The sequence below is a fragment of the Arachis hypogaea genome, chromosome 3 (assembly GCF_003086295.3).
Source record: "Arachis hypogaea cultivar Tifrunner chromosome 3, arahy.Tifrunner.gnm2.J5K5, whole genome shotgun sequence".
Lineage (NCBI taxonomy): Eukaryota > Viridiplantae > Streptophyta > Magnoliopsida > Fabales > Fabaceae > Arachis > Arachis hypogaea.
The window spans coordinates 45249877-45258350 of record NC_092038.1 but is presented as its reverse complement, the minus strand read 5'-3'; the positions used below and the strand labels follow the sequence as shown (position 1 = coordinate 45258350).

Genomic DNA, 8474 nt, shown 5'->3' with positions numbered 1-8474 from the left:
CTCGGCCAATTAAAGTTTTAGGAGGCACAGATGATTTCTGTCATTTTTCTTTTTAGCAGCTCGATCAAAAAGCTTTTCCAGAATTTTTGTTGATTTTGAATTCGTACGAAGGTAGAGTTTTGGTAATTTTAATATGAATTAAATATTTTTTTCTTTTCTATCTTTCCATAATATAATTTATCTTTGCATTATTCTTTTGCCTTTTCCTAAATGTCTTATAAAAAGGAATTATAAAGTATTGTAATTAAGTTTGTGTTTTCTAAAATTTTTAAGATCACTCAGTTTGTTCTTCTATTTTTTACGGTTCTCTCTTTCTCTCTCTATCTCCCTTTCTCTTTGCATGCAAAGAGTATTGAAACTGAATGATGAAGTTTGATAGAAATTAGATGCTTATGCGTCATGCCTATTTGATCTTCGGTTATATATATTCATGCCTATTTGATCTTCGATCATATATATATATGTAAGACCTATAACCTTTGAAAATTCTTTTTATGATCAAGTCTCAAATCATATAATTATTTATAACCTTAATTTCAGAAATTATTTTATTAGAGATAATTAAGGCAAGTTCTGATTTATTAAATTTGAGATAAGTTATGATTATTATCCAATTTTATAATTATTGGATTATTTTCTATATTTAAATTATAAAGTTGGCAGTTATGAAATAATAGGGATTTAACATGATTTGGATTAGATAAGTAATATTTTAAATATTAATACTGCTATTTTTGGAAAATGAAAAAATTAATTATATTATTCCTAATTATTTAGATTGGACATTTTATTGAAAGTGATTTGTAAAATTGATGAACAAATAGTATTTTTCTATATGCAATTAGTGTTGGATTTAATTTGGGTTTCAATTGCCATGTTGTTCCTATTATATCTGAAATTATTAAAATGCCCCTAACCCTAATTTTTGAAAATGAAACCCTAATCCCTCTCACCTTAGCAGCCGCCACTAAAACCCTCCCCCAAGAACCTAGCTGCAAGTAGAACACGCCGTTTTTCCCTTCCTTCCATGAACCAAATAAACAGAAGCAAAAGGGAAAGGGAGACTGAGCTGCGGCGAGGAGGGGAGGAGGGAGCTCACTGCCGCCGTACTGTGTAGAGCTGCCACCATCGTTCCTCAGTTCTCCGTGCTCTGTCGACGCCACTGCGCCGCCGCCGAACCTACCACGCCTCACCGTCAGTCACCGCCATCACCCACTTTTTCTCCCTCATAACCTCACCCTCAGATTTCATAAACCCACACACATTGAACACACACACACACATGGTGGAGTAGAGATCGGGCAGAAAGAGGGAGAGCGCTCGCGAGGTGCTGCTGCTGAGGCCATTGCCGTACCCTCATCACCGTTCTACCATGGACGCCGTTGGGTCAGTGAAGAGGGGGGATTAGGTTGTGCGAGAAGAGCAAAGGGTGTGCACCATGGTGCTTATCCCGCTGTGCTCCTTGTCGCAGTGCCGCCGCCGTTGTTTACCATCCGCGCCACTGTCGAGCCGCCGTGGGTCCATTACCATCGAACTCAAAGGAGGAGGAAGGCCGCCCAGTCACACCAAGCAGGAGAGACTGAGAGAGCTGAGGCCGAGCTGGAGGTGCAACTACTGTAACCAGCCGCCGTTCACGTCACCAGCGTCGCCTTTGTCGGGTCTGCCACCGGTCTGATTTGAGCAAGAGGAAGTACGATCGGAAGAGCAGGCAGGGAGCTATCACCGCTGCTGCCAGCTCCTGGGTGCCGTTCAAGCCGCTGATCTTGCCGCCCAAAAATTCAGTGCCGTCGCCGGAGAACTCTGTCGGTAAGGGTTCTAAGTTTGTGGTTTCGGTCATTTTGAGTTTCGAGAAGGTTTTGATGCTGTGCGGTTTTTATAGATGACCCACCGGAGCTTCTGGCCGCCACCGGAGCCATTGCCGGGCCGGTTCGAAATCGCAGCTGTTCTGTTTTCTTAATTTGGTGAGTATATCTATTTTTGAAAGCCCTACGTTAGTGTCCCGTACGTGTATTAAAGTCTTTACGGTATTAATGCTTTTAGGATTTTGTAACTGAGGTTGCTTGTTGTAATTTATAGTTGTTTATGCTGCTGCAAAAATGTGTGGGCTGTGCTTTAAAGCTGCCTTTGATTTTGGGTTGAGGCGGAAAGGACTCGGTGAGGCATTTGGGTTATGGTTTGCGTTTTGAGGTAGGGGCGCTTTCCAAAAACTATGTTTTATGTATTGGAATTATTACATATGGATACTAATGTGAGACATTATGTATTTGGTGATTGTATTAGCCTTATGTATTAATTGATTGTCTCGAATGATTATGAATGTTTGTTTGGCTGAATTGTTGTGCGACTTTGTGAAATGGAATGTTTTTGAAGTCGATTCTTTAAAGATTTGAAATTTGAGTTTAATCCATTGGGGATTGATTTGAGTTGAGTTGACTTTCTTGATAATGTGAAAGATAGGATACTCTTTGAAATTCAGCCTGATTTGCTTTAATTGATTTGGTTTGATAAATGATTTGTTGTTGAACCGATTCTTTAAAGCTTTGGAAAAGAGTTTAATTGGTTGATAACGATTTGAATTCTTTTAAATGGCTTCCTTGATATATGCAAATGAGGCGACCGTTGGATTTAGCCTGATTTTGAATTGATTCAGATTTTGGACTGTTGAAAGGGATTGAGGAACGGTTTAGTTGGGACACGAACCGGGTGGCAAAAGTCCAAGTTTTAGGCGAGATGCTGCCGAAATTTCTATAAAAATTCTAGACTTGTTTGAAAAGCTATTTAAAAAGGTTTGGGTTTGAGAAATTGTATCATTTGAATCATTAGGAAAATATTTATGTTTTCGAACTTAATTTATTTAAGTGAACCTTATGCCTTGAGATCGACTTATTTAGAAATGAACTATTTTTACCATTTGAATCACTGACGGAAAGAATGTTGCTCTAATATTGATTTCAATATAAAAATGGGGCTTTTAGTGATTTTAAAGGAAACGATACTTTTGACTGAATAATTAAGTTTGAGGCATTTTGGAAGAGGTTAGAAAAATGGGTTTCAAGAAGAAATCCAAAAGTGGTTTGATTTAAAAGCATTGGTTCTGTTTCAAGTGAATTGATTTTTGGACCGGGTTGAAACTTGTGATTTTATATGATTCGGTTTCATAATAAATTCAGTTTTATTTACTTGAACCGAAAATCTAGGATTTTAAGAGTTTTCAATGAATTTTAAGGGATTGATATAGGTTGATCTTCCCTAAAGACTTGGGACTCTGTCGAGGAACTTTTGTTATAAAATTCCGTTGTTGGATGGGTGATTTTGAATGTTTTAAAATAAATCCTTAACTTGCCATGGTTTTGGAAGTTTTGGAAGAGAATGCTGAGAGTGGCTCTGTTTTAAAAAGGGAACTCACTTTGAGTAAATTTGGCTTATGAGCCTGAGATGATTTGAAAAATGAGATCTTTAAAGCCAAAGCTGAAAAGAGTTGAAATTTGATTTCAAAGTGAAATGAGTTGAGAAAAAGTGATTTATGGCTTAAATGCCGATTTTATGAATTTGATGATATTGAATGGTGGATGTGCTATCTTGTTATGAGCCAGAATGACTGTGTATGGTATTGATTTATGGCTGATTGCCAAATGAGTTATGAGTCGTATGGCTGACTATGAATTATGAATTTAAGCCGGATGGCTGAGAGGGATGTTGATCCATGGCTGAGAATAAATGCATATATGATTAATGAACGAATGTGGTAAATGAATAATGATGAAAAATGTTGAATGTGAGTATGCTTGTGTTTTCTCTCTGGTTGTAACGGTGACAGGGCACCAATACCCTCTAATGGTGATAGGGTGCAGATACCCTCTAATGGTGATAGGACACATATTCCCTCTAATGATATTAATGCGCAACAAAAAGACTGTGCTCGGGTTAGCTACCGGACACATCAGATTGGCTTGATAACCGACAGATGATATCATCAGCCACTAGGACAGGCATGCATCATATGCATCTATGTGACATTGTTTGGGTGTGCATATTGTACTTGGTTTCCCTATGTAATTACTTGAGATTAACTGCTAATTGTTCTACTTGTTGTAACTGTTTGTTTGTGCTTGAACCTTCCTACTTGTGTTTGCGACTGAAACTCTGTTGGATTGTGGTGGATTGGTTGTTGTTGGATTGTTTGGGCCTACGGCCGTGGTTGAAATGAGATGGACCGATGGTTGGTTTCGGTTGTGTTTCTGGTTTGGAAGAATATGAAAAGCTATTTTGGTTCAGTATAAATAAACCTTTTTGAAAAGCTTTTGAGTTTTTGAGAATTGAACGGTTCCTCTTTCAGAAAAGATTTTTCGACTTTACTTTATTATAAACCGTTATTTTTGAAAAGAGGCATAAGACGGTTATTAATCACTGGTACGGTTTATCTTCACGTATTCTATTACAGTAATTCCCAAAAACCCTCTACTGAGAACCCTTTCGAAGATGATGTTCTCACCCCCTACATTTTTCCCTTTTCAGGATATGGGCGCAGAAGTCACGAAGAGTTTATTTAGTTGTTGTGAAAATGTTCTGTGTTGCTTTAGATTATTATTTATTATACCCTCGCCTTTATCTTGATATATTTTATAAGAGGGATATGACTTGTTTTTGGATAATGCTTGCAATATCTCTCTCTCTCTCTCTCTCTCTCTCTCTCTGTATTGTAGTATAAGTGTCGTAATATCCGAGCTATCAGGGTTGCGCAGCCGGAAGTGTCAGCTTTAGTAGTTAAGGTGTTATATATATAGCCTTTGCCTTTCTTTTTTCTTTTTTTCCTTAGTGAAACCACTGAAGCAACTAATAATAATAATAATAATAATAATAATAATAATAATAATAATAATAATAATAATAATAATAATAATAAGACTAATATAATAATAATAATAATAATAATAATAATATATAAGGTTAAATGTATATGACTTGCTAATATAAATGAGATTTGTAACATAGTAACAAAAGATATATGGTGAAGCATTAGCAACGCTATAAGCCCCGCTAAAATCGGTAAATAATTAGTCAATAATTTGAATTTTAATTAGGAAAGCTAAAAATACAAAACTAATATCAGAATAGAGCTCGTCGAAACGAGAATTTTGATATCAATTTCAAAATTTTCGCCCAAAATCGGACTGGAAGAGTCGAACCGATTGAATTGGACCCAAACCGGGTTCGTAAGGCCCAACCAAGACTTTATTAAAGAGACAATCAGCGTCTCCTTTTTCTCCAACTTAGCAGATCCACGCAGCAACATTAAGAGAGGAAAGGGAGAGCTTTCCAAACCCTAGCCTCTTTAATCAAACTACCATAAATTTTTGCTCCGAGTTTCGATCACCGCACCGTTCGCGGCCACGCGTCCAGCGCGTCAAGCTCTACATTTCTGTCAGATTAATTTTACCGGTAAGTTTTATTTTTATTTCAGAATCTCTACCCCTCTTTCTTTGGTGAAATTGAAAATCTATGGTGAATCTTGTCCAATTTTTGTGTTCTAGGTTCAAGTTAGCTTCCGGAACTTGTGGGCTCAAGCTATTGAGCATATATGGGTATGGTAAGAACACCCTAACCCTAACTCAATCTTGTATTTGTAATGGAAAACTGAATTGGAACATATATATAGTATTAGGTGTAGGTTAAGTGGGTGTTTATGCATTGGAATTGAATTGGGATTACTTGGAGGTTTGTTGGTGACCAAGGCTTGTTTTGGGCTGTTTGATTGAGCTTGGAGGGGCTGTAATTTTGAGTTGTGAGGCTGCCTTGGGTGAACTAAGTGATCGGCCAAGGTATGGTTTAAGTTTTGCACGTTTAATATTTACGGTGTTGTGAAAACTTAGATTAGAGGAACCATAGGATAAGTTGAATTGTTTATTATATTTAATGATTAGCCTTGTAATGTTGTTCGAATAGATTTATTGGTGGATATATATTGGAATTATGAGGTGTGGAAGTTATTAATGGTATGCTCTTGTATTTATTTATGATGGATTATGGTTGATATTTGATAATAAGGATGTAGAGTTGTGTTGTAGTGGTATTGCATATGCTGTAACTAATTCTGTGATTATCAGAATTGCGTAGAATCAAGTCCTGGTTAAACCTTGGAATATTTAGAACTGAATTGGAGAATTTGGGATCTTTTCGTCAAATATATGATTTATGGTGAATTTTCAAAGTGTAGTCGTGGAATCTGATTTTACTGCATCATTTTTAAAACAACAGTAACTTGTTGGCTCTGCTGCGGATGTTTCAAAATGAATTTTGAAATAAAACTAATTTTAAATAAAGCTTTAGTCCTATTATTTTAACGTCGTAAAATTTCAGAATGGTTGGACTTGTGGTTTTAAAGATATGAATTTTCGAAATACGATGCATTACACAATAAAAAGCCAGATTCTATTTTCTTAGATCAGCAACTTTGAGAGTTTATAACTTCTGATTATGGATGGATATTCAAGTGCAACCAATTGGAGGTGAAAACTAATTATTCTTAGCAGTTGTGATTTAAATTTCAGGGCTGTCCATGTTTTAATGAGTGAGTTATGGGACTTGGAAGAGGACATGTTCATTGGCTTTTAAAACAGAATCCTCTAGAAAGTTACTCAACTTCCAATTTACATAACTCATTCATTAAAAATTCTTTTGACCTTAAACCAGTTGGAAAAAAACCTGGATATGTTAAGTTAAAACATAATAATGTTTAAGACGATTGGATTTATTTTGAATTTTATATGGAATTTTAGATATTGTATGCTGCTGCTGTTTTCTGGTTTCTAAGCACTGTAGAGCAGTCAGTGTTTCTCTTCTGTTTCTAAGACTAGTTAAATCAGAAAATTGTGATTTTTGATTTGTTAGAAAGCTTATTCCGAGATGAATGCCTGGACATAAAGTTTGCCCAATTCCAAGTTCATTTGTTATATTAAAAACAAAAAAGAAAATAGAGTGTCGAGGATGTCTTAGTGATAGTTATGGGTCCGAGAAGTCAAAGATTAATCTTCGTATTATGTGATTGATTTAATGTTAGAGTTGGGTTGATTTTAAGATTATTCGATATTAAAAAGTTTGAGGAGAGTTTGATAAATGGGTTGGTCAGGACCCGGAAAGGGTAAACGTGATGAATTATAAGAGAATGATGTGAAGCTAAATGAATACTTGTTGCTATGGCTATAAAGAACGAATGTAAGGAAATGATGATGATAAATGATGTGATTTAGGAATGACTGTGTGTGGCCAAAATGGTCGATATGGCAAGTTGAGGATGGAAGTTTCCTCTCTTGTCGTGATGCAGGTGTGGGGAAGGTGGAAAGGCAGTCTCCTTTGTAATGTTTCTCCCACGTTCTTCTCTGGTTGCAAGGTGGAAAGGCACACTCCTTTGTATATCCTCTAGGAGAAGGTGGAAAGGCATGCTCCTTCGATGTGGAAAGGCACTCTCCTTCGTTTATGATCCTCCTGGAGATGCGCAGCCTAGAGACCAATGTCTGGGTTAGCTACCAGATGTGTCGGGTTCTGGCAAAGTAACCGACACGTGAGCTCATGGCCAATAGGATAGACATTCATCATATGCATTTGTTTGTTTTGATTGCTATACATTTACTGGGTTTGCCTAATTGATATATATACCACCTGCTACCTGTTATATTTGTTACTTGTACTATATGCTCATTACTTGTGCGTGAACTTGTTTGGTTGCTTGTTTCTGTTGCATTATAGATGATGGAAGGATGGAGGAAATGAAGAAATGGTTTGGTGTTAGATTAGGATTGAAATTGAGTAAGTAAGGTAGATTTAGAATACCTACCCCTGTTTTTGGCTTCTGTTTAGTAATTAAGTTGGATAACTGAATAACGGGGTTCTAGGATTGCCTATGGCATTCTCAGGACCTTATTTATTATACGCGTGACACTTTTACCATGTTGAGAACCTCCGGCTCTCATTCCATATTGTGTTGTTATTTTTCAGATGCAGGTCGAGAGGCTCCTCGCTAGGCGTCTGGATCTTGAAGCGAAGTAGTTCATGGATGTCTTTTGGGTTTCTGTTCATATCTGCGTATATATGTATTTAGCTTACTCTCCAAGTAACTTATGTATGCTGCTTCTCGAGGTTGAGGGAGAGATAGGAGTTTACTTTGGTACTTTGGTGTATTTTGGGAATACTTATGTATGTTTATATGTATAAATATATCCTCCGGCCAGCCTTAGCTTCGCATGCTGAGTTAGGAGCTAGTTATGTTGTTTCCTTGGCTTTTCTTTCTCTCTTATTTATCTTTATCACTTCTTTTTAGGCTTCTTAACCCGCAAGAAATTCGATTCCTCGAGCGTTGCGCTTTTCAGTTTGCGAATTTGTATTACCCATTTTTCAAGGCTCCTAGTTGAGTATCTTTTTTTCTTATATATATATATATATATATATATATATATATATATATATATATATATATATAT

The 8474-nt window shown here is 36.5% G+C and overlaps 2 long non-coding RNA genes across 2 annotated transcripts; both read left to right on the top strand.

Moving 5' to 3' along the window:
• Window positions 1–852: 852 nt before the first annotated feature.
• On the top strand, window positions 853–4652 carry LOC112790487 (uncharacterized). The gene is made up of 4 exons (XR_003196656.3): window positions 853–1806; window positions 1880–1961; window positions 2077–2187; window positions 4516–4652. It is a non-coding gene; the product is annotated as an uncharacterized lncRNA (long non-coding RNA).
• An 878-nt stretch (window positions 4653–5530) lies between these two features.
• LOC140183788 (uncharacterized) lies at window positions 5531–8273 on the top strand. The gene is made up of 3 exons (XR_011879895.1): window positions 5531–5587; window positions 5657–5819; window positions 7993–8273. It is a non-coding gene; the product is annotated as an uncharacterized lncRNA (long non-coding RNA).
• Window positions 8274–8474: the final 201 nt, after the last annotated feature.